Source organism: Rutidosis leptorrhynchoides, chromosome 5, assembly GCF_046630445.1.
Source record: "Rutidosis leptorrhynchoides isolate AG116_Rl617_1_P2 chromosome 5, CSIRO_AGI_Rlap_v1, whole genome shotgun sequence".
NCBI classification, from domain to species: domain Eukaryota; kingdom Viridiplantae; phylum Streptophyta; class Magnoliopsida; order Asterales; family Asteraceae; genus Rutidosis; species Rutidosis leptorrhynchoides.
Genome location: NC_092337.1, coordinates 366,835,396 through 366,860,540, shown reverse-complemented (window position 1 = coordinate 366,860,540; position 25,145 = coordinate 366,835,396).

Sequence of the window (25,145 nt, the reverse complement as noted above, 5' to 3'; positions counted from 1 at the left end):
TAAAGAAAACACGGTCGAAGTCCAGACTCACTAATGCATCCTAACAAACTCAATAAGACACACTAATGCAAATTTTCTGGTTCTCTAAGACCAACGCTCGGATACCAACTGAAATGTCCCGTTCTTATTGATTAAAAACGTTCCATATTAATTGATTTCGTTGCGAGGTTTTGACCTCTATATGAGACGTTTTTTAAATACTGCATTCATTTTTAAAACAAACCATAACCTTTATTTCATAAATAAAGGTTTAAAAAGCTTTACGTAGATTATCAAATAATGATAATCTAAAATATCCTGTTTACACACGACCATTACATAATGGTTTACAATACAAATATGTTACATCGAAATCAGTTTCTTGAATGCAGTTTTTACACAATATCATACAAACATGGACTCCAAATCTTGTCCTTATTTTAGTATGCAACAGCGGAAGCTCTTAGTATTCACCTGAGAATAAACATGCTTTAAACGTCAACAAAAATGTTGGTGAGTTATAGGTTTAACCTATATATATCAAATCGTAACAATAGACCACAAGATTTCATATTTCAATACACATCCCATACATAGAGATAAAAATCATTCATATGGTGAACACCTGGTAACCGACAATAACAAGATGCATATATAAGAATATCCCCATCATTCCGGGACACCCTTCGGATATGATATAAATTTCGAAGTACTAAAGCATCCAGTACTTTGGATGGGGTTTGTTAGGCCCAATAGATCTATCTTTAGGATTCACGTCAATTAGGGTGTCTGTTCCCTAATTCTTAGATTACCAGACTTAATAAAAAGGAGCATATTCGATTTCAATAATTCAACCATAGAATGTAGTTTCACGTACTTGTGTCTATTTTGTAAATCATTTATAAAACCTGCATGTATTCTCATCCCAAAAATATTAGATTTTAAAAGTGGGACTATAACTCACTTTCACAGATTTTTACTTCGTCGGGAAGTAAGACTTGGCCACTGGTTGATTCACGAACCTATAACAATATATACATATATATCAAAGTATGTTCAAAATATATTTACAACACTTTTAATATATTTTGATGTTTTAAGTTTATTAAGTCAGCTGTCCTCGTTAGTAACCTACAACTAGTTGTCCACAGTTAGATGTACAGAAATAAATCGATAAATATTATCTTGAATCAATCCACGACCCAGTGTATACGTATCTCAGTATTGATCACAACTCAAACTATATATATTTTGGAACCAACCTCAACCCTGTATAGCTAACTCCAACATTCACATATAGAGTGTCTATGGTTGTTCCGAAATATATATAGATGTGTCGACATGATAGGTCGAAACATTGTATACGTGTCTATGGTATCTCAAGATTACATAATATACAATACAAGTTGATTAAGTTATGGTTGGAATAGATTTGTTACCAATTTTCACGTAGCTAAAATGAGAAAAATTATCCAATCTTGTTTTACCCATAACTTCTTCATTTTAAATCCGTTTTGAGTGAATCAAATTGCTATGGTTTCATATTGAACTCTATTTTATGAATCTAAACAGAAAAAGTATAGGTTTATAGTCGGAAAAATAAGTTACAAGTTGTTTTTGTAAAGGTAGTCATTTCAGTCGAAAGAACGACGTCTAGATGACCATTTTAGAAAACATACTTCCACTTTGAGTTTAACCATAATTTTTGGATATAGTTTCATGTTCATAATAAAAATCATCTTCTCAGAATAACAACTTTTAAATCAAAGTTTATCATAGTTTTTAATTAACTAACCCAAAACAGCCCGCGGTGTTACTACGACGGCGTAAATCCGGTTTTACGGTGTTTTTCATGTTTCCAGGTTTTATATCATTAAGTTAGCATATCATATAGATATAGAACATGTGTTTAGTTGATTTTAAAAGTCAAGTTAGAAGGATTAACTTTTGTTTGCGAACAAGTTTAGAATTAACTAAACTATGTTCTAGTGATTACAAGTTTAAACCTTCGAATAAGATAGCTTTATATGTATGAATCGAATGATATTATGAATATCATTACTACCTTAATTTCCTTGGATAAACCTACTGGAAAAGAAAAAAATGGATCTAGCTTCAATGGATCCTTGGATGGCTCGAAGTTCTTGAAGCAGAATCATGACACGAAAACAAGTTCAAGTAAGATCATCACTTGAAATAAGATTGTTATAGTTATAGAAATTGAACCAAAGTTTGAATATGATTATTACCTTGTATTAGAATGATAACCTACAGTAAGAAACAAAGATTTCTTGAGGTTGGATGATCACCTTACAAGATTGGAAGTGAGCTAGCAAACTTGAAAGTATTCTTGATTTTATGAAACTAGAACTTTTGGAATTTATGAAGAACACTTAGAACTTGAAGATAGAACTTGAGAGAGATCAATTAGATGAAGAAAATTGAAGAATGAAAGTGTTTGTAGGTGTTTTTGGTCGTTGGTTTATGGATTAGATATAAAGGATATGTAATTTTATTTTCATGTAAATAAGTCATGAATGATTACTCATATTTTTGTAATTTTATGAGATATTTCATGCTAGTTGCCAAATGATGGTTCCCACATGTGTTAGGTGACTCACATGGGCTGCTAAGAGCTGATAATTGGAGTGTATATACCAATAGTACATACATCTAAAAGCTGTGTATTGTACGAGTACGAATACGGGTGCATACGAGTAGAATTGTTGATGAAACTGAACGAGGATGTAATTGTAAGCATTTTTGTTAAGTAGAAGTATTTTGATAAGTGTATTGAAGTCTTTCAAAAGTGTATAAATACATATTAAAACACTACATGTATATACATTTTAACTGAGTCGTTAAGTCATCGTTAGTCGTTACATGTAAATGTTGTTTTGAAACCTTTAGGTTAACGATCTTGTTAAATGTTGTTAACCCAATGTTTATAATATCAAAAGAGATTTTAAATTATTATATTATCATGATATTATGATGTACGAATATCTCATAATATGATATATATACATTAAATGTCGTTACAACAATAATCGTTACATATATGTATCGTTTCAAAATTATTAAGTTAGTAGTCTTGTTTTTACATATGTAGTTCATTGTTAATATACTTAATGATATGTTTAATTATCATAATATAATGTTAACTATATATATAACCATATATATGTCATCATATAGTTTTTACAAGTTTTAACGTTCGTGAATCACCGGTCAACTTGGGTGGTCAATTGTCTATATGAAACCTATTTCAATTAATCAAGTCTTAACAAGTTTGATTGCTTAACTTGTTGGAAACATTTAATCATGTAAATATCAATCTCAATTAATATATATAAACATGGAAAAGTTCGGGTCACTACAATTCAGACATTGGAAGATATGTTGCGAGCGTGTGTTATTGATTTGGGTAATGGGTGGGATAAATATTTGCCGCTAGCTGAGTTTTCTTATAAAAACAGTTATCACGCAAGTATTCAAGCCGCACCATTTGAAGATCTGTACGGTAGGAAGTGTACGTCTCCTGTCTGTTGGAATGAGGTTGGGGATGCTTAACTCACAGGTCCAGAAATTATTCACGAGACTACCGAGAAGATTGTACAGATTAAGGAAAGCTTGAGAACCGCTAGAAGCCGGCAAAAGAGTTATGCCGATAGGGGAAGGAAAGATGTGGAATTTCAAGTTAGTGATCGTGTTATGTTAAAGGTTTCACCTTGGAAGGGTGTGATCCATTTTGATAAAAGGGGAAAGCTAAGTCCTCGCTTTGTTGGACCGTTTGAGATTGTTGAGAGAGTTGGACCGGCGGCTTATCGTTTGAAGTTGCCACAAGAACTCAGTGCTGTTCATGATGTCTTTCATGTATCGAACTTAAAGAAGTGTTTGGCCGAAGCTGACAAGACTATTCCTTTGGAGGAACTTCATGTTGATAAGCAACTACACTTTATTGAGGAACCTATTGAAATTATGGATCGAGAAGTTAAGACTCTTAAGCAGAGCCGAATTCCTATTGTCCGGGTTAGATGGAACGCCAGACGCGGTCCCGAGTTCACTTGGGAGCGTGAAGATCAGATGAAGCAGAAGTACCCGCATTTGTTCCCAGATGCTGAGTCAACCCCTGCACCTGCTTAAATTTCGGGACGAAATTTCCGTAACGGGAAGGTACTGTCACGACCCTACTTTTTCCGTTATCTTTTACCGTTAATTATTTAACGACCGTTAACTGTTAATTGGGTTACGTCATTTCATGACCTATATTATTATTTTAGTAATAATATATTAATTATTATGTGTTATGTGAATATATGTATTCATATTTTAAATCGTACGTTTATACGAATCGCGGATTTCTATCCGGTGAATCTTTTCAGTTTTCAAACCAACGGTGGCGTTTTTGGGATATTTAAATCCTATTTATTTTAAATATGATATTTTAAGGTCATATAATTATATAGTGTATTTATATTTATTTTTCGTCGCGCGTTTATTGTCTTTCTGAATTTTTAATCGCGTAAGTGCGTTTTCGCGTTTCGGGACTCGTTCGGGCTTTTGGGCCACAAACTTTTACACATTTAGCAAGATTGGGCTATGGGGCCCACCCCATGGCCCCTCATTCGGCCGAGACACTAAGGGAGGGGAGTAAAACTCCCTTGATTTTTATTTTTGGAGTATTATTTCCATCCCACTTTTTATTAAACCTAATTTCCTATTTTTGGTGCTCTCTCCCTATCCTCTCCCTCTTTGCCGTCACCAACCATCACCATAACATCATTATCTTCATCAATTTTCATAGCTTGGATCAAGGATTGTTATACATCAACGCGTTCCTCGTTCCGTTCTCTACGCGATTATACTTCTCGTTTCTTGATTAGGGTATAAACCCTAACCCTAGAACTTTTAATTTTTCCTTACTTTTCTGTATTTTGATGATTTATTAATAGTATGATGATTATTAGTTGTTGTAATGTTGATTGTATGCGTAGAATTGCTCGTTTACATATGTTTTCGGTTTGATATAATTTGGACAGCAGATTTTTCGTGTGTTTCTGACTTTGTAACTGATATAAAAGTTAAAATAAAGTATATAAATGAGTTCCTCTCATCAAGACATTAATTTTAGACACCGGATTCATGTCGTTTCGATTCCCGGAACCCTAGTTATGATCAAAGTGGTATTTTGTTAAGATTGAATGTGATTTTAGTATGAACCAGGTTTGGTCCGACTTTGTGACCATATTTGGTGACTTTAGGGTGTGTTAGTGTGTTAGGACTGATGGTGGGGCGAACTTTCATGTTCGGGTCATCTCAATCCGAGCCACGAATCACCCGTTACGTCCAAAACACGTTTTTGATTGAATTGAAGTCCAAGTGGTGTATTGGCTGTATAACATGACTTGTAGACTGTTCCTGGGGTGTTCTTGAGTGTACCAAAGTGTCGGGTGGTTTACTTAGGCAGAGATATATGTAAGGCTCGCCGAAAACCGACACCCGGAGCCCAAGATACGACCCGATGAACTTTTGATTTAAAACTTTTGATTAATTATTAAACTTAGGATATAAATAATGGATTTCATTATAATTTAATTACTTATGATAAAAAAAGGTAATTATTATTATTTAACACTTATGATATATATTTATATTTATTATATCATTTAATTAATATTTATGATTTAATTAACTTTTTAATTAAACATATGATTAATAATACTTCATTATTAATGGAAAAATACTTATGATAAGTATTAAACTTATATTATGAGATTATTATAATAAGACTTATAATAAGGATTAAATAATTACTTAATTATTATAAGACTTAGTTATTATTTAATTATAATTTAATTATTAAATACTTATGATTTAATAATTATAATTAGAAACTTATGATATGATTAGTAATTCATTATTAATTAATGAAACTTATGATATGATTTAAAATTTATTATTAATTAATAATACTTATATTATGACTAATATTTAATTAATTAATTAAATTCTTATGTTATATTAATTATATCATTTAAACTTATATTAACTTTAATAATTCATTTTAATTTAATTAAACTTATGTTATGACATAATTAGACATATTTAACTTTAATAAACGTTATAACTTATATTATTATTATAACTTACACTTTTAAAATTAACGTTGACTATGTTTGACCGAGGTTGACTTTTGAGTTGACTTTCGGTTGACTTTGACTTTCAGTTGACTTTTGTTGACTTTCTAATTAAGGAAACTTTCCTAACTTATAAACTTTCCTAAAATAGCAACTTTCTAAATTTGGAAACTTTCCAAAAATAGAAACTTTCCAAAAATGGAAACCTGCTAAAAGTAGAAACTTTCTAAAAATAGAAAGTGTGTGTCCGTTAGCTGTTCCGATCAAACCGATGCATATTGAGTATTGTTCTATGATTACTTGCAACATGTACGATAGCTATCATACTAAGACTTGACCTAAGTTAGTTATTTATATCGACCTGCTTTATTTATAGGTCGGCGTTGTGATCATTCCTGATCACCGTACTACATTTGTTGTTCGTTTAATTGTGTTGGTTACTTCATTACTTTTAAGGTGAGTTATAGTCCCGTTTTTACATACTTTTCAAAGTATATTTTTGGGATGTGATTACATACATTTTATTTCACGTTTAGACACAAGTGACAATTAAATTTAAATTATTCATTGTGAGTTGGACAAAAATATTCCCTAGTATGGTAACTGTAATCATTGGTTTTTACCGGTGAACGCCAATCCTACGGATAGATCTATCGGGTTTGACAACCCCATTTCGAGCTAGTCGCGCTAGCAATTTATAATCAGAATGTTTAGTACTTCGTATTTTGTTGTAGATATACTGTCCAGTGTATATTTTTTTATTATGTTTGGCAAGGGTAAATAAAGGGTTAAGTGGTTACCAGGTGGCTCATTGATAATGGAATAATGTTTAATCTTTTCTAACATTTTTAAATCTTGTGGTCTAAAGTTTATTCAATTATTTAAACCTATAATTCACTCAACCTTTGTGATGACAGTTTACTCGCATGTTTTCACAGGTACTTGAGTTTATGTGATGCTTCCGTTGTGTTTAGAAGAGTCTGCATGCATTTGGGCAGTTTTTTATGAAACAATTTATGAAACTTTGGCTTGCATTCGGTTTTTGAATAATTAATACTTGTGGGTTGTTGACAATGTTTTTGTGTCAACTTTGGATTATTAATATGTTGAGTTACTTTTAAACTACATATTTTGGTATGCTTTCCTTTTTGGGAAACTTTTGAAATAAAAGAATGCAATGTCATTTATTAAATTCATTTAAGTTCGATCAAGCTGTGGGACCAAGTGATGGAGCCGTTAAGTGTTTTGACGGGGCCATCACAGCTACAGTGGTGAATGCAATGAACAACAATAACCAATCGGGTTCCAGCAGTGGAGGAAACAATGGCAACCAGGTAGGATGTTCCTACAAAGCTTTTATGGCCTGCAAACCCAATGAGTTTGAAGGAACTGAAGGACCCGTTGGACTAAAGCGGTGGACAGAGAAGGTTGAAGCCGTGTTCGCAATCAGCAACTGCGCAGAAGAGGATAAAGTTAAGTATGCTACACATACTTTCAGGGGTACTGCTTTGACATGGTGGAATACCTACATGGATTACGTAGGACAGAATACCACCTACGAACTTCCATGGTCCGCTTTCAAGCACATGATGACGGAAGAGTACCGTCCCAGAACTGAAATCAACAAGCTCAAGGCAGAGCTTAAAGCACTGACAACCCAAGGGTTAGATGTCACTACCTACGAGCGACGTTTCAATGAACTGGCTTTAATGTGTCCTGGAGCATTTGAGGACGAAGAAGCAAAAATTGAAGCATTCATAAAAGGGTTGCCGGAACAAATCCAAGAGCATGTAGGTGCTAACGACCCTGCAACAATGCAGAAAGCAAGTCGTATAGCCCACAAATTGATAGGCCAAATTACGGGAAGGATAAAGAAAGAAGCGGCCGAGGAGGCCATAATGAAACAGGGAAAAAGAAAGTGGGAGGAAAGCAGTGATCAGGGTCACCAATACAACAACAACAATCAAAACAACAACTACAACAACAATCGCAACCACCCCAACAACAACAACAATAATCGCAACAATAACTGCAACAACCATCCTAATAATAATAACAACAACAATCCCAATCACAACAATAACAACAACAAACGACTCAACAACAATAACCCTAACAACAACAACAACAACAACAACAACAACAATAACAACAACAACAACAACAACAACAACAACAACGACAACGACAACAAAAGACAAAGAACTATATGCCCCAGGTGTGATACGTTTCATCCAGAATGGTTTTGTAGAGAATTATGTACAAAGTGTAATAGGAATGGCCATATTGCGGCAAAGTGTGAAGTCTACGGACCAAATAGAAACAAAGGAGTAAATAATGCCAGAATAAATAATAACGGCGTTGTTTGCTATGGATGTGGAAAACCGGGCCATACCATAAACCAGTGCAGGAATGGAAATAGACAAGGCCGTGGGAGAGCCTTCAACATTAATGGGGAGAAAGCACAGGAAGACCCGGAGCTTGTTACGGGTACGTTTCTTATCAACAATACACCTGCTTATGTTTTATTTGATTCGGGTGCCGATAGAAGTTATATGAGTAGAGAATTTTGTGCCAAATTAAATTTTCCGTTAACGCCTTTGGATAAAAAGTGTATAGTTGAAGTAGCAAATGGTAAACTAATTAAGGTTGATAAAATTTGTCAAAATCGAAAAATTAGTTTAGTTAGCGAAACGTTTGCAATTGATTTAATGCCGGTGGAATTGGGAAGCTTCGACGTAATTATTCGAATGGACTGGATGTCCAAGGTGAAAGCCGAAGTTGTTTGTCATGAGAAGGCGATTCGCATTCCGAGAGAAAATGGGTTACCCTTAATGGTGTACGGAGAAAAGGGTAATGCCAAATTAAATCTTATTAGTAGTTTGAAGGCGCGCAAACTAATACGAAAAGGTTGCTATGCCGTACTAGCACACATCGAGAAGGGTGAAAAAGAAGAAAAGAAAATCGATGACGTTCCCGTTGCAAGAGAATTTCCTGAGGTGTTTCCGGACGAATTACCGGGACTACCTCCACACCGATCCGTTGAATTCCAAATAGATCTTGTACCAGGAGCCGCACCAATAGCTCGTGCTCCATATAGACTTGCGCCCACCGAAATGAAAGAATTACAAAGTCAGCTACAAGAATTATTAGAACGTGGTTTTATCCGACCGAGTACGTCACCATGGGGAGCTCCAATTTTGTTCGTTAAAAAGAAAGATGGGTCTTTTCGCATGTGTATCGATTACCGTGAGCTGAACAAAGTAACCATCAAAAACTGATACCCTTTACCCCGAATCGACGATCTATTTGATCAACTCCAAGGTTCGAGCGTATACTCCATAATTGACTTAAGGTCGGGTTATCATCAACTGAGGGTTAAAGAAGCCGATATACCGAAAACAGCCTTCAGAACTCATTATGGCCACTACGAATTCATGGTTATGCCATTCAGTTTAATCAATGCACCCGCAGTTTTCATGGACCTCATGCACCGAGTATGTAGTCCATATTTAGATAAGTTTGTTATTGTCTTTATTGATGACATCCTTATCTATTCGAAGAATAACCAAGAACACGAACAACACTTGAGACTTGTGTTAGAGCTGTTAAGAAAAGAACAACTTTATGCTAAGTTCTCTAAATGTGCTTTTTGGTTAAATGAAGTACAATTTCTTGGCCACGTAGTCAGTAGTAATGGAATCAAAGTTGATCCCGCCAAGATTGAAGCCATCAAAAATTGGGAGAGCCCGAAAACTCCAACGCAAATACGTCAATTTTTGGGTTTAGCCGGTTATTATAGGAGATTTATTCAAGATTTCTCCCGAGTAGCCAAACCTTTAACCGCATTAACACATAAGGGGAAGAAGTATGAATGGACTTCCAAACAAGAGGGTGCCTTCCAATTATTGAAAAAGAAGTTGACTACCGCACCTATTTTATCGTTACCTGACGGAATGGAAGATTTTGTTATCTACTACGACACATCAAGAATGGGTTTTGGGTGTGTTCTTATGCAACGGAAGAAGGTGATTGCATATGCTTCTCGACAACTCAAAATTCATGAACAAAACTACACCACACACGATCTGGAATTGGGCACCGTTGTTTTTGCATTAAAGATGTGGAGACATTATCTATATGAGGTCAAGTTCATCATATACACTGACCACAAAAGTCTCCAACATATTTTAAATCAAAAGCAACTAAATATGAGGCAACGTAGGTGGGTTGAGATGCTAAATGATTATGATTGTGAAATCCGTTACCACCCGGGGAAAGCAAATGTGGTAGCCGATGCCTTGAGTAGAAAGGAAAGAGAACCTATTCGAGCAAAAGCTATGAACATGATTATTCATACTAATCTTACTACTCGAATAAAAGAGGCACAACAGGAGGTTTTGAAGGAAGGAATTTTTGGAAGGAAAATACCCAAAGGATTAGAAAAACAGCTTAATATTCGGGAAGACGGAACCAGGTATTTAGCTGAAAGAATTTGGGTACCAAGGAATGGGGATTTGAGGAAAGTGGTACTAGATGAAGCACATAAAACCAGATATTCAATACATCCCGGAGCGGGGAAAATGTACCAAGACCTCAAGAGAAACTTTTGGTGGCCAGGAATGAAGGCCGATATAGCCATATATGTAGGAGCATGTTTGACTTGTTCTAAAGTCAAAGCTGAGCATCAGAAACCATCGGGTATACTCCAACAACCTAAAATCCCAGAATGGAAATGGGAAAACATTACCATGGATTTCATTGATAAGTTACCGAGAACCGCAGGTGGTTATGATATGATTTGGGTAATAGTCGATCGTCTTACTAAGTCAGCACACTTTCTGCCAATAAAAGAAGAGGATGGTATAGAGAAATTAGCACGATTATATCTGAAAGAAGTTGTTTCTAGACATGGTATACCAATCTCTATTATCTCTGATCGTGATAGCAGATTTACTTCTAGATTCTGGAAGGCATTACACGAAGCGTTGGGAACTCGTCTAGATTTAAGTACTGCCTATCATCCACAAACTGATGGGCAGAGTGAAAGGACGATTCGGACACTCGAAGACATGCTACGAGCATGTGTTATTGATTTTGGAAGCATTTGGGATCGACATCTACCATTAGCTGAGTTTTCCTACAACAACAGCTATCATTCTAGTATTGAGGCGGCACCATTCGAGGCACTTTATGGGAGGAAGTGCAGGTCTCCGATTTGTTGGAGTGATGTGGGGGAAAAACAGATTACAGGTCCGAAAATTATCCAGGAAACTACCGACAAGGTCATTCAGAATCAGCAACGATTAAAAACAGCCCGGAGTCGGCAAAAGAGCTACGCGGATGTTAGAAGGAAACCTTTAGAGTTTGAGGAGGGTGATATGGTTATGCTTAAGGTATCACCTTGGAAAGGTGTTATTCGTTTTGGAAAGTGAGGGAAATTGAGCCCAAGATACATTGGGCCATTCAAGATCGAAAAACGCATTGGGCCGGTGGCCTATCGACTTGAACTACCTCCACAATTAGAAAAGATTCACAACACATTTCATGTTTCGAACCTGAAGAAATGCCTAGCTACAGAAGATCTCATTATCCCTTTAGACGAAATTAAGATTGACGAGAAACTAAATTTCATCGAAGAACCCGTCGAAATTATGGATCGTGAGGTCAAACGACTCAAACAAAGTAAGATACCAATCGTTAAGGTTCGGTGGAATGCTCGTAGAGGACCTGAATTCACTTGGGAATGAGAAGACCAAATGAAGCTGAAGTACCCACATTTGTTTTCCGATATCGCACGTTAACTAGGTACTATTCTAAATTTCGGGACGAAATTTAATTTAAAGGGTGTGTAATGTAACGACCCAGGTTTTTCCGCTAATATATTGAAGATTAATATTTACATATTTAAATGTTTCCAACATGTTAAGCAATCAAACTTGTCAAGATATATATATTTGGAATGGATTTTAAGCAAATGTTTGACCACCAGTCTGTCTGACGATTCACGAACATCATAATTTGAAATAATTATATAATGATGTATATATGGATATATATATATATATATATATATATATATATATATATATATATATATATATATATATATATATACTTATGATTTGTTAAAATGATATTTAAGTTGAAATGTCCCATTCATATTGATTATAAACGTTCCATATTAATTGATTTCGTTGCGAGGTTTTGACCTCTATATGAGACGTTTTTCAAAGACTGCATTCATTTTTAAAACAACCATAACCTTTATTTTATCAATAAAGGTTTCAAAAGCATTACGTAGATTATCAAATAATGATAATCTAAAATATACTGTTTACACACGACCATTACATAATGGTTTACAATAGAAATATATTACATCGACATATGTTTCTTGAATGCAGTTTTTACATAATATCATACAAACATGGACTCCAAATCTTGTCCTTATTTTAGTATGCAACAGCGGAAGCTCTTAATATTCACCTGAGAATAATCATACTTTAAACGTCAACAAAAATGTTGGTGAGTTATAGGTTTAACCTATATATATCAAATCGTAACAATAGACCACAAGATTTCATATTTCAATATACATCCCATACATAGAGATAAAAATCATTCATATGGTGAACACCTGGTAACCGACATTAACAAGATGCATATATAAGAATATCCCCATCATTTCGGGACACCCTTCGGATATGATATAAATTTCGAAGTACTAAAGCATCCGGTACTTTGGATGGGGTTTGTTAGGCCCAATAGATCTATCTTTAGGATTCACGTCAATTAGGGTGTCTGTTCCCTAATTCTTAGATTACCAGACTTAATAAAAATGGGCATATTCGATTTCGATAATTCAACCATAGAATCTAGTTTCACGTACTTGTGTCTATTTTGTAAATCATTTATAAAACCTGCATGTATTCTCATCCTAAAAATATTAGATTTTAAAAGTGGGACTATAACTCACTTTCACAGATTTTTACTTCGTCGGGAAGTAAGACTTGGCCACTGGTTGATTCACGAACCTATAACAATATATACATATATATCAAAGTATGTTCAAAATATATTTACAACACTTTTAATACATTTTGATGTTTTAAGTTCATTAAGTCAGCTGTCCTCGTTAGTAACCTACAACTAGTTGTCCACAGTTAGATGTACAGAAATAAATCGATAAATATTATCTTGAATTAATCCACGACCCGGTGTATACGTATCTCAGTATTGATCACAACTCAAACTATATATATATTTTGGAATCAACCTCAACCCTGTATAGCTAACTCTAACATTCACATATAGAGTGTCTATGGTTGTTCCGCAATATATATATAGATGGGTCGACATGATAGGTTGAAACATTGTATATGTGTCTATGGTATCTCAAGATTACATAATATACAATATAAGTTGATTAGGTTATGGTTGGAATAGATTTATTACTAACTTTCACGTAGGTAAAATGAGTAGTTTTTATCAATCTTGTTTTACTCGCCATTTCTTCGTTTCTAATCTGTTTTGAGTGATTCCAGTGGCCACGGTTTCGTATTGAACTTAACTTTATGAATCTAAACAGAAAAAGTATAAGTTTATAGTCGAAAATACAAGTTACAAGTCATTTTTGAAAGAGGTAGTCATTTCCGTCGAAAGAACGACATCTTGATGACCATTTTGAAAAACATACTTTCACTTTGAGTTTAACCATGATTTTTGGATATAGTTTCATGTTCATAAGAAAAATCATTTTTCCAGAAGTATAGCTTTTAAATCAAAGTTCTTCTTAGCTTTTAATTATCCCAACCAAAACAGCCCCCGGTTTTACTACGACGGCGTATATCCAGTTTTATGGTGTTTATCGTGTTTTCGGGTTTTAAATTATTAAGTTAGCATATCATATAGATATAGAACATGTGTTTAGTTGATTTTAAAAGTCTAGTTAGAAGAATTAACTTTATTTGTGAACAAGTTTAGAATTAACTAAACTATGTTCTAGTGATTACAAGTTTATAACGTTGAATAAGACAGCTTTTTATGTATGAATCGAATGATGTTATGAACATCATTACTACCTCAAGTTCCTTGGATAAACCTACTAGAAATAATAAAAATGGATCTAGCTTCAAAGGATCCTTGGATGGCTTGAAAGTTCTTGAAGCAGAATCATGACACGAAAACAATTTCAAGTAAGATTTCCACTCGAAATAAGATTGTTATAGTTATAGAAATTGAATTAAAGTTTAAATATGATTATTACCTTGTATTAGAAAGATAACCTACTGTAAGTAACAAAGGTTTCTTGATCTTGGATGATTACTTGGAATGGATTTAGAAAACTTGGAAGTAAACTTGCAATCTTGGAAGTATTCTTGATTTTATGAAACTAGAACTTTTGGAATTTATGAAGAACACTTAGAACTTGAAGATAGAACTTGAGAGAGATCAATTATATGAAGAAAATTGAAGAATGAAAGTGCTTGTAGGTGTTTTTGGTCGTTGGTGTATGGATTAGATATAAAGGATATGTAATTTTGTTTTTATGTAAATAAGTCATGAATGATTACTCATATTTTTGTAATTTTATGAGATATTTCATGCTAGTTGCCAAATGATGGTTCCCACATGTGTTAGGTGACTCACATGGGCTGCTAAGAGCTGATCATTGGAGTGTATATACCAATAGTACATACATCTAAAAGCTGTGTATTGTACGAGTACAAATACGGGTGCATACGAGTAGAATTGTTGATGAAACTGAACGAGGATGTAATTGTAAGTATTTTTGTTAAGTAGAAGTATTTTGATAAGTGTCTTGAAGTCTTTCAAAACTGTATGAATACATATTAAAACACTACATGTATATACATTTTAACTGAGTCGTTAAGTCATCGTTAGTTGTTACATGTAAGTGTTGTTTTGAAACCTTTAGGTTAACGATCTTGTTAAATATTGTTAACCCAATGTTTATAATATCAAAAGAGATTTTAAATTATTATATTATCATGATATTATGATGTACGAATATCTCTTAATATGATATATATATATACATTAAATGTCGTTACAACGATAATCGTTACATATATGTCTCGTTTCAAAATCATTAAGTTAGTAGTCTTGTTTTTACATATGTAGTTCATTGTTAATATACTTAATGATATGTTTACATATCATAATATCATGTTAACTATATATATAACCATATATATGTCATCATATAGTTTTTACAAGTTTTAACGTTCGTGAATCACCGGTCAACTTGGGTGGTCAATTGTCTATATGAAACCTATTTCAATTAATCAAGTCTTAACAAGTTTGATTGCTTAACATGTTGGAAACACTTAATCATGTAAAATGACAATTTCATTTAATATATATATAAACATGGAAAAGTTCGGGTCAATACAGTACCTACCCGTTAAATAAATTTCGTCCCGAAATTTTAAGCAGTTGGAGGTGTTGACGTATCTTCTGGAAATAAATGCGGGTATTTCTTCTTCATCTGATCTTCACACTCCCAGGTGAACTCGGGTCCTCTACGAGCATTCCATCGAACCTTAACAATCGGTATCTTGTTTTGTTTAAGTCTCTTAACCTCACGATCCATTATTTCGACGGGTTCTTCAATGAATTGAAGTTTTTCATTGATTTGAATTTCGTCCAACGGAATAGTGAGATCTTCTTTAGCAAAACATTTCTTCAAATTTGAGACGTAGAAAGTGTTATGTACAGCCGCGAGTTGTTGAGGTAGCTCCAGTTGGTAAGCTACTGGTCTGACACGATCTATAATCTTGAATGGTCCAATGTACCTTAGATTTAGTTTCCCCCGTTTACCAAATCGAACAACGCCTTTCCAAGGTGAAACCTTAAGCATGACCATTTCTCCAATTTCAAACTCTATATCTTTTCTTTTACTGTCCGCGTAGCTCTTTTGTCGACTCTGGGCGGTTTTCAATCTTTGTTGAATTTGGATGATTTTCTCAGTAGTTACTTGTATTATCTCCGGACCCGTAATCTGTCTATCCCCCACTTCACTTCAACAAATCGGAGACCTGCACTTTCTACCATAAAGTGCTTCAAACGGCGCCATCTCAATGCTTGAATGGTAGCTGTTGTTGTAGGAAAATTCTGCTAACGGTAGATTTCGATCCCAACTGTTTCCGAAATCAATAACACATGCTCGTAGCATGTCTTCAAGCGTTTGTATCGTCCTTTCGCTCTTCCCATCAGTTTGTGGATGATAGGCAGTACTCATGTCTAGACGAGTTCCTAATGCTTGCTGTAATGTCTGCCAGAATCTTGAAATAAATCTGCCATCCCTATCAGAGATAATAGAGATTGGTATTCCATGTTTGGAGACGACTTCCTTCAAATACAGTCGTGCTAACTTCTCCATCTTGTCATCTTCTCTTATTGGCAGGAAGTGTGCTGATTTGGTGAGACGATCAACTATTACCCAAATAGTATCAAAACCACTTGCAGTCCTTGGCAATTTAGTGATGAAATCCATGGTAATGTTTTCCCATTTCCATTCCGGGATTTCGGGTTGTTGAAGTAGACCTGATGGTTTCTGATGCTCAGCTTTGACCTTAGAACACGTCAAACATTCTCCTACGTATTTAGCAACATCGGCTTTCATACCCGGCCACCAAAAATGTTTCTTGAGATCCTTGTACATCTTCCCCGTTGCAGGATGTATTGAGTATCTGGTTTTATGAGCTTCTCTAACTACCATTTCTCTCATATCTCCAAATTTTGGTACCCAAATCCTTTCAGCCCTATACCGGGTTTCGTCTTCCCGAATATGAAGATGCTTCTCCGATCCTTTGGGTATTTCATCCTTTAAATTTCCCTTTTTTAAAACTCCTTGTTGCGCCTCCTTTATTTGAGTAGTAAGGTTATTATGAATCATTATATTCATAGATTTTACTCGAATGGGTTCTCTGTCCTTCCTGCTCAAGGCATCGGCTACCACATTTGCCTTCCCCGGGTGGTAACGAATCTCAAAGTCGTAATCATTCAACAATTCAATCCACCTACGCTGCCTCATATTCAGTTGTTTCTGATTAAATATGTGTTGAAGACTTTTGTGGTCGGTATATATAATACTTTTGACCCCATATAAGTAGTGCCTCCAAGTCTTCAATGCAAAAACAACCGCACCTAATTCTGTGATGCCCCGTACAAAATCATCGTGTACGAATCATCAACAACAGGATCATTACAAGGTTAAGTACTACATGCGTTTTCAAAAAGAGTTTGCATTCATTAATAAAGTGATGTCTAAAACAACATCAAATGTTTTACAATCCAAAAGCATGCTTCACTAAGTAGAAGCAAATAATAAGTGTATGTGACCATAACAGTCGTTACAAGTCATAGTTCAAAAGTACTAAAGTTTGAATGCAAGGTAAAGTAGTTCATGCGATGACAACTCTAAGCAGCGGGTGTCTACAGCACGACTAGTATACATCGGAACCTAACCTCAAGCACCTGAGAAAAACATGCTTAAAAACATCAACACAAAGGTTGGTGAGCTATAGTTTAAGTATAACAGTAAGTAAGGTAGGCCACGAGATTTCAGTGCTACAAAGAGCCTTTCAAAACAGTATGATAAAGTATATGTTAACCGTGGGCACTTGGTAACTAACTTAACGTTTATACCCCCTGAAAGTACACTTGGCAAGTGCGTATGTTTATGAAGTATTAAACACTCGTTAAATGCTAGCGCTACTAGCCCGAGTGGGGATGTCAAACCCTATTGATCTATATCTAAGATTCGCGTTCACGGTTCAAAAACCAATGATTAAACGTTACCGAGCTAAAGGGAATGTTTATGCCGTTGTATAACCCACACATATATAAGTTTAAGTACTCGTGCCTAGTATGTAAAACATAAAATCCGCATGTATTCTCAGTTCCCAAAATAAGTTAAAGTAAAAAGGGAATGCTATAACTCACAATGATAATGTAGTCGTAAAGTCGGTTCGGAAAAGGTGTGCAAGTAATCGGTCCGAAGGTCCTCAACCTAAGGCAAATAGTACTAAGTCAGTAAATCTTCTTAATAGCTTTAAAAGTATGTAAATAAGGTCTTAAAGGTCATCATCATTCATCATCAAACAAAAGGCGTAAAGTAAGTTTCGTTTATGAAAGTAGTTTAAAACAAAGGCTGATTCGATCAGTCACCACGGCCTCTACCCTTACTGAAACAAGGTGAGACCAGTGGCCATGGCTCCGTATATGAGTCGTTTAAGTGTGGTAAAGTTTACAGAAGCAAACTCATCTTCGTTTGACCGTGGCGACGGTCTAAGTGCGAGTAGGTCAGAAATTTCTGCACAACGTTAAAGGACATAGTGACGATCGGAGGGCCATAAATCCTAAACCGTAACTCGGATTAAGACGAGTCCTATATGAAAAATTATCTACTCAAAACTATCTATTTGAAAATCATAATCACAAAATCCCAGGTCTATTGTTCTGTTACAGAAACAGCAGAACAGTAGGCAGAGAACAGTAAGCAGAAAAATAATGGGTTCCGGTGGGTTTGGTGTTTGATGTTCATCATGGTTCTCATCCTTGATGCCTATAGCTTCAAGTGTACAACTCATTGATGTGTTTACATCATATTTACCAAGTTTTGACCATCATAACCCTTGTGCAAGTCCAAGACATGTAGCACAACTTCACTTAAAAGTTGTAAGTGTTTTGATGAACCAAAGTTACATCAAAGTCTTAGATCTAACACATACATGAACTTTAAAACTAATAACAAGTTACAAACTTGAAAGTAAACTAACTAATCAAGATCTTAAGATGTAGAACATAGTTCTTAGTTAGATCTTGAAGATCCAAGACTCAAAAGTCTAGATCAAGCATAAGTATACAAAGTTATATTTAAATAAAACTTATTTGTGTGTTCTTGAACTTTCAAAGTTAACTTTTAGTTCAAGATTAATGAGATCAAGACTAACTTGTAGTACTTGACCATTTAAACTAATTACATGAAATTAAAGTGTACAAAATGACAAAGTAAACTAAGTAAACAAGTAACTTATTCATGGTTGTTCATACTTTAAAGATTCAAGCCTATGTCTTGATCTTTAGAAAGTAAACTTTTAAAGTTTACTTCATGAACTTCAAGTATGATTTCAACACATGAACATTAATCTTTTGATACTTTAAGTGTAGAACATAAACTAGAGAGTTTATGTTCTTGTTTGTTCTTGTAGATACAAGAAAAATGAAGAATAAACTACCAAGTTTGATTCTTGAAAGCATGTAATTAAAGAAAGATAACAACTAGTAAGTAAGTAACAATAATCAAGTAAACAACTACAACTAACAAAAGATTATAACAAACAAGGAACGATGATGATATATGGGTGCTTGGTTTCGGTTTAGGGACAAAGAAAGAAGAGAGAAAACTTCAAGTTGCTTACAACTTGAGAGAGAAATGAGAGAAGGAGTTTGAGAGCAAATGAGTGTGTGTGAGAAATGAGAGAAATGCTAACAATATGTGATCAAATTTTGAAACAAAAAATGCACTACCAAGGCCATAAAGGCCACGGCCTGCAGTAGCAAAAGGAGAAGGGATGTATTCAATGGTTACAAGCATGTAAAGATGACAAAAGTTGGTTAATAGAATGGTTATGCATGGGGATAAGTTGCTAACTAGATTCTAAAAGCCTTAACCAACTAGTTTCCATTTAACTTGGTACTTACACATGAAAGAGTGGGCTAACTAAGTCCATTTAAAAGGTAGGGTGGGCTTATAAGTCTTATTCATGAGTCCATTAACTTTGTCAAGCCCAAGTTCAAGTATTTAACAAATAAATCCAATTAAAAGCCCAAGTAACTAACTAACAACTTTAGTTAATTAAAATGATTAATAATCTTAATCATGAATGTAAATAATATCTAAAAATATTATTCGTGAAAGTTCCGAGTGTCACAAAGACGTTTCGGGCAATTAAATTCAAGTTCGGGCAATCATGGCAACATGTAAATGTAATAACATACATTCATTTTATCACACGTATTAATAATAATAAGTATTAATAAATAAACGTTGGAAATTCCAGGGTCGTTACATTACCCACCTGTTAAAGAAAATTTCGTCCCGAAATTTAAGCTGAGGTAGATGGAAGAGTCGGGAAAAGGTGAGGATACTTCCGCATCATTTGATCCTCTCGCTCCCAAGTAAACTCAGGTCCTCATTTAGCATTCCATCGTACTCGGACGATCGGAATCTTGTTGCGTTTCAAAGTTTTGATCTCACGATCCATAATTTCAACAGGTTCCTCCACAAAGTGGAGTTTGTCGTCAATGGTAAGTTCCTCAAGTGGTATGATAAGTTCAGGTGTAGCAAGACACTTCTTCAAGTTTGTCACATGGAAGGTAGGATGAACTGAGCTAAATTGTGCTGGTAGATCCAAACGGTAAGCAACGGGTCCAACACGTTCCAAGATTTCAAAAGGACCAATGTATCGTGGGTTCAACTTTCCACTTTTTCCAAAATGGATCACACCTTTCCAAGGTGCAACCTTTAACATTACACGATCACCAACGTTGAATTCAAAGTCTTTACATTTAAGATCGGCATAACTCTTCTGACGATCGCGGACAGTCTTAAGTCTAGCTTGAATCTGAGCAATCTTCTCCGTGGTTTCATGGACTACCTCGGGTCCGGTGATTTGATTTTCGCCTACTTCGGCCCAACAAATAGGAGATCGGCACTTACGGCTATACAATGCTTCAAAAGGCGTGGCATTAATGCTTGAGTGATAACTGTTGTTGTACGAGAATTCGGCGAGTGGCAAATGCCTTTCCCAGGCCTTCCCAAAATCAATGACACATGCATGCAACATGTCCTCCAAGGTCTGAATCGTTCGTTCACTTTGCCCGTCAGTCTGAGGATGATAAGCAGTACTCATGTCAAGACGAGTTCACATGGCTTCTTGCAAAGAACGCCAAAATCAAGAAGCAAAACGGGGATCGCGATCGGAGATGATCGATAAAGGTACACCGTGTCGTGATACAACCTCCTTGATGTATAATTGAGCAAGTCTTTCTATTGTATCAGTTTCCTTCATCGCTAAGAAATGTGCAGATTTGGTAAGGTGGTCAACAATAACCCAAATAGTATCGTATCCGCCCACCGTCTTTGGTAGCTTGGTGATGAAATCCATTGTGATCCTTTCCCACTTCCATTGTGGGATCTCCGGCTGTTGAAGTAAACCAGAAGGTCTCTGATGCTCGGCTTTAACCTTTGAGCAAGTCAAACACTTACCAACATAAGTCGCAACGTCCTTTTTAAGATTCGGCCACCAATACTGTTCTTTAAGGTAGTGGTACATCTTGCCCGCTCCAGGATGAATTGAATATCTCGATTTGTGTGCTTCATCAAGTATCAGGTTACGTAGATCTCCATAAAGAGGTACCCAAATTCTTCCGGCATAACATTGGAGTCCAGACTCCCTAACCTCGAATCGAGAGACAAGTATGTTCAAATGTTCGTGAGATATATTCTCCTCCTTGAGAGCCTCATCTTGGGCTACTCTGATTTGACTATTGAGGTTCGAATGGATGGTGATGTTCAGAGCCCTAACACGAAGAGGTGATGTCCTCTCCTTTCGGCTTAAAGCGTCAGCTACAACATTGGCCTTGCCAGGGTGGTAACAGAGTTCACAATCGTAGTCGTTGAGCGTCTCGATCCATCGACACTGTCTCATATTCAGTTGCTTCTGATCGAAGATGTACTGGAGACTCTTGTAATCGGTGAAGATAGTGCTCTTAGTTCCATACAAATAATGTCTCCACAATTTGAGCGCAAAGACAACGGCTCCAAGTTCAAGATCATGTGTAGTGTAGTTCCGCTCGTGAATCTTCAATTGGCGGGAGGCATAGGCAATAACCTTTGATCGTTGCATCAGTACACAACCAAAACCACTCTTCGATGCATCACAATAAACAACAAAGTCGTCACTGCCTTCGGGAAGAGATAGGATAGGTGCGGTGGTTAACTTCTTCTTCAAAGTTTGGAATGCTGATTCGTGTACGGATTCCCAAATGAACTTCTTGCCCTTGTGAGTTAGTGCGGTCAAAGGATGCGCAATCAGAGAAAAACCTTCGATAAACCTTCTGTAATAACCGGCGAGACCTAAAAATTGGCGAATATGCGTCAGAGTAGTGGGGGTCTCCCACTTGCTGATGGCTTCAATCTTGGCGGGATCAACTTTGATACCCTGGTCGCTCACAACATGACCCAGAAATTGAACTTCCTTCAACCAAAATTCACACTTGGAGAATTTGGCGTAAAGTTGCTCTTGACTCAAGAGTTCAAGTACTAGTCGGAGGTGTTGCTCATGCTTTTCTTCACTCTTAGAGTAGATGAGGATATCATCTATGAAGACGATAACAAACTTATCCAAGTACGGCTTGCAGACACGATTCATGAGGTCAATGAACACGGCAGGTGCATTTGTTAAACCGAATGGCATCACGAGAAATTCATAATGACCATAACGGGTCCTGAATGCAGTTTTCATCACGTCACTATCCTTCACCCTCAACTGGTGATAACCGGATCGCAAATCGATCTTTGAGTAGACGCTCGATCCTTGTAGCTGATCAAAAAGATCGTCAATTCGTGGAAGAGGATACCGATTCTTGATAGTCAACTTGTTGAGTTCACGGTAGTCGATACACATACGGAAGGATCCATCCTTCTTCTTCACAAACAACACCGGTGCGCCCCAAGGCGAGAAACTTGGTTGGATAAATCCACGATCAAGTAGTTCTTGTAGTTGGCTTTGTAATTCTTGCATCTCGGAAGGTGCGAGTCTATAAGGTGCGCGAGCTACAGGTGCAGGTCCTGGCACTAAATCAATCTGAAACTCTACTGCTCTCTGCGGCGGCAATCCAGGCAATTCCTCTGGGAAGACATCGGAAAATTCGTTCACAATTCGAACGTCGTTCACGCTTTTCACCTCAGTTTCTACTTCTTTCACATATGCTAGGACAGCAAAACGTCCCTTCTTCATAATCTTTTGCGCTTTCACGCAACTAATGAGGTTCAACTAATGAGGTCAGATAGCGTGCATGAAGCAAACTTGGTCTTGTTGTCCTCCGAACAGTTGCTAACTCGGAATACTGATTCAAGTTTCTCGAACCATCTGGTGAGACCAACCGGTCCCTCGGTTCCACTGAAGTTATGTGGTTCGCAGCTCTGGAATTCCTTGTAAGTACATCCATTTCGAACGGGTGGGATAACCGGTGGTGGTGGTGGTGGAGCTTGGAGGTTTCTTTCTGCTAGGGCTGCGGCCACACGTTCTTGGATCATCTCTTCAATTTGAGCAGCAGTAGGTGTGGATCGACCGTTAGCCATGATGTTCTAAACAAAAATTTTGACTCAAGTCAAAATCCAGTATTCAATATATAATAAAATAGTATATAACAACCAACATGTAAACAGCACAACACATGTTAATTAAGTAACGCAAGTTGATACAAGTACCGCAAAACACCATACAGTAACGTAAATAGAACACTTGTGCAAAAAGTAACATCACAAAGTTTCCATTCATTAATAATAAGTTTCATACATCATGATAGATTCGTACAATACATAAGTGAAATATGAAACTACAACTAGATTACATCATGAAATCTAATACAAAAGTCCTATGGTGAAGGTGGGTGAAGGATGTCTAAAACCTGAGCCAACTGCTCCTCGAGCTCAGTAACCAGAGCTCGGAGGATTCCCACCTCCCTTGTCAATTCCTCGACAGTGGGAGTGGGTGGGGCAAGCAGTGCTGGTGGTGCAGGTGGGGCCGGTGGAGCGGATGGTGCTGGTGGAGCGGGTGGTGCAGACCCCACGAAACGGGGTGCAGATGTCCCGGCTCCAGAAATAGTCAGCACGTAACGAGGTGCCTTACGTATGAGTGGGTCGGCAGGGTACGGCACAAGCCGCTTACGGGCAGTAACCCTCCGACGCCGACCAAAAGCTTCAGTGAAAGCACGACCCCCATTCACCATTGGAATGACGGTGCCGTCAGGACGGTACCGCTTCTTCGGCGGGGTGGAGGGTGCCTGTATAGGTACATCAGCCGGGTCTTCGTCGTCACTGGAGTCTGATGAAGAATCATCTGATGAAGAATCGGCGGATGATGAGTCATCCGAATCATGCGGTGGTGGCATGGGTGGCTGAACTGGCAGTCCGAAGGCGGCCAACATCTCTCTGTGTCTGCCTGGCGGAATCGGCACTAAACGTCCATCTGGAGTGCGTCGGCACGGCATGCGCATATGGTTGCGGAATGGCCCTTCCCCGAACTCCGTGGGGATCACAACTCCACCGATGCGGGGCTGTGAATCCGAGGGTCCGGGAGCAGACGGAGCTGGAATCTCCGTAGGGCTCACGTGTCCATCAGAAGTAGCCAATGGTGCAGGCGGCTGGCTGCTAGTCCCGGAAGATGAAGCGCCGGGGTCACTCGTGCGTATCGGGATCGGTGGATCAGCAACAGTGGTAGGTGGAGTAGCTGAAGAGTCTAAACTGCCCAAAACGCTAGCAGGTGGTACATCCGACATCTGAACAAGGAAAATAAATTTTCCATGTCAGTAATTGTAACGACCCGACCAAAACCGTTATTGACGGCGCCGTTAACTTAGGTCCCGTTGCGTGGTCGTAGTCCCTATATGAGACTCGTTTGACCAAAATTATGTCGCATTCATTTGAAAGGTACAAGACTTGCAAGTTTAGTTTACAAAACCGTTCGACAACAAGTCTAAGTTTACAAAAGTCATAAAGTATAAATGAAATAACTTGCGACATAATATAAGTTGAAAAACACAGTTGCTATAAATAGCGTAAGTATGTAAACAAAAGTTTGAATCCAAAAGTGCTATCCCTAGCGTATGTATGTATGTATGCTCGACTCCAAGCAAATAATCAGAGTGTATGCATGTATGCTTGACCCCAAGCAAGTATGAGTGTACGCGGAAGCATGTATCAAATAG